Raw genomic sequence first — 2,715 nt, forward strand, 5'->3', positions numbered from 1 at the left:
ATGTTTTCATACTTACCCCATAAAGTATGTCAGACGTTATTAAAATGGAATGCAGCTTCCTTTCAAAGGCTTACTTATGCTTTTCATAAAGAGTAATGATAAACAGAGCTGGAGGACAAGAACACTTGAATTCTTCTGGGTTTATAGTCTGGCGAGGAAAGCGTAATATTACCCATGAAGAATGACAACTCAGAAAGCATTTACTCATCATCTAACAGGTTTCAGACACTCCAGACATCCTGCCAGGCATTGTGGTAGGTACAGTGAGTAAACACACTTGAATAGCATGTGCACTCTAGTAGGTAAAAGGGACAGTGTGTTGCTAAGGACTTATGTCCATTTCCCTAAACTGCCTACTTGTGATAGATTTATTGATGTGTCTTTCTTTCCACAATTAGATCTAAGAATTCAAATGTAAATTCTCAAGGAAAAGAGAATAGCTCTAAACACTGTGGGACACCTCTCAGCTTTTGAGATACATCTGAGAATTACAGTTTGTAACCTCACATACAAAAAGGAGGACTTGAAATCAAGGAACACCGAGATGACATGGCAGAGTTGCAAGTAGCTGAAATCAGGAGAATCCAGGTCTCATGTAGGGAGCCTAGTGTTTTCTCAGTAAATTACACATCATGTGTTTCCCTCCAGATGTTTTAACAGGTGACAGGTGCTGGGTGTCTGAAGAGATGGAAAGCATCATGAAAAAAATAAGAATGATTTGAAACAACTACTGGGGTAAAAGTGCCAAGGACTTGAGTCACAGCTATAGTGACTACTCCGTTTTGTTCTAAGAAATTCAGGCCACAAACCTTTCATGATTAATTGAAAGTTGCCACTTTTTATTCCTTTGTAAAAATTCAGGCCCCAAGAAGGTATTACTTCCTAAATGGATGTTCTTATGCCTCCCAACAATGTGACTGAATTTATTCTCTTGGGACTCACACAGAATCTACTCTTGCATAAAATACTCTTCATTGTCTTTTCATTTATTTTCCTATTCACTGTTCTGGCCAACTTGCTCATTGTCATTACCATCTCCCTCAGTCCCACACTTTCTGCTCTCATGTACTTCTTTCTCACTCACTTGGCCTTCATAGATGTCTCCTACACTCCGTCACCACCCCTAAATTGATCACTGACCTACTGTACCAGAGGAGAACCATCTCCTTGGGTGGCTGCCTGACTCAGCTCTTTGTGGAACACTTCCTGGGGGGATCGGAGATCATACTCCTCATCATCATGGCGTATAACTGCTATGTGGCCATCTGCAAGCCTCTGCACTAGATGACCACCATGTGACAGGGGCTCTGCCAGCTCCTGGTGGTGGTGGCCTGGACCAGGGGGATCATGCATGCCACTGTGCAGATTATTTTCATGGTCAACTTGACCTTCTGTGGTCCCAACATCTTCGATCATTTCATGTGTGACTTCTTTACACTGTTAAAACTTGCCTGCAGTGACACCTACAAGCTAGGTATGGTGGTGGCAGCCAACAGTGGGGCCATGTGCTTGCTCATTTGTTTCCTGCTGCTCATCTCTTACATAGTCATCCTGAGCTCCCTGAAATCCCATGGCTCTGAAGGATGATGCAAGACCCTCTGCACATGTGCCTCCCACTTTACAGTAGTGGTGTTCTTTTTTGTCCCTTGTATATTCACCTACATGCATCCTGTGGCCCCCTATCCTGTGGACAAGTTGCTGGTGTATTCTTTGCAATCCTCACTCCTATGTTAAATCCTATCATGTATACAGTGAGAAACATAGAGGTGAAAAATGCCATGATGAATTTGATGAAGAGGAGAATAACTTAGACTGTTCATAAAGTCAATAGTATGATGATTTATCTATGTAGAGAGGATTATATCTATTGTAAAATATGAAACAAATTAATAAATTTTGCAGATCATTGACATTAAAAAAGGCCCAGAAATTAAAATTTGTTGAATGCTTAATGGATAGGTACTTTGCTAGGTGCTTTTAATAACTTTTAATGTACTCTGCCAAGGCTTTAACATTCATGTGCATAGATTTAGGATGTGCAATAGAATAAACACCTATGAATCCCTAGTGAGATGATTATAGAGTATGTATTTCTACTGTACTAAATTCTTCATACAAATGTTGCTTGGATGAAATTGGCTTTTCCCTAGGACCTACCTTGATTTCAGATCTTCTTTTATTTTTACTTAACCTGTGGTAAAGCAAATAGATCCTAGAAATTATTAGATATATAGGGAAGGGATACTTACTGAGTGAAAGAATCACTGCTGAATTTTTTTTTTGCATTGTGAATTTATCAAAAGCAAAAAGAGAAACACTCACTTAAAGGAGGAAGAAACAGTTCTCAACCTATCTTTAATTCTTTTTGTAGCATAAAAAATAAACCCGAAATTTAAAAATTGTTCTTAATTTGGTCTTATTTTCTTAAATATCCTATCACTTACAGTTTTTATTGAATATAAAGGAATTGTTTTCTTTTCTTCTTACCAAGACTTGAGGAGTCGTTTGAATAAAGAAGAGTAAACATTCTTTAATCACATGTCAGCAACAAGAAGAAAAAAATATCTAAGAGTTTTAGCTACAGCATTTGAATCCAGGTGTTCCAAATCTCAGGTCTATTTTCTTCAAATAAAACACAGTTGTCTTTGATACACTTCAGTTCAGTTTAGCCACTCAGTTGTGTCTGACTCTTTGTGACCCCATGGACTGCAGCAC

At 38.7% G+C, this 2,715-nt stretch overlaps 1 pseudogene; it reads left to right on the forward strand.

The window, feature by feature from the left end:
* Positions 1–886: 886 nt before the first annotated feature.
* Positions 887–1,811, forward strand: LOC138076916 (olfactory receptor 4C13-like; annotated as a pseudogene).
* The last annotated feature ends 904 nt before the right edge of the window (positions 1,812–2,715 follow it).

The sequence above is a fragment of the Capricornis sumatraensis genome, chromosome 3 (assembly GCF_032405125.1).
Source record: "Capricornis sumatraensis isolate serow.1 chromosome 3, serow.2, whole genome shotgun sequence".
NCBI lineage: Eukaryota > Metazoa > Chordata > Mammalia > Artiodactyla > Bovidae > Capricornis > Capricornis sumatraensis.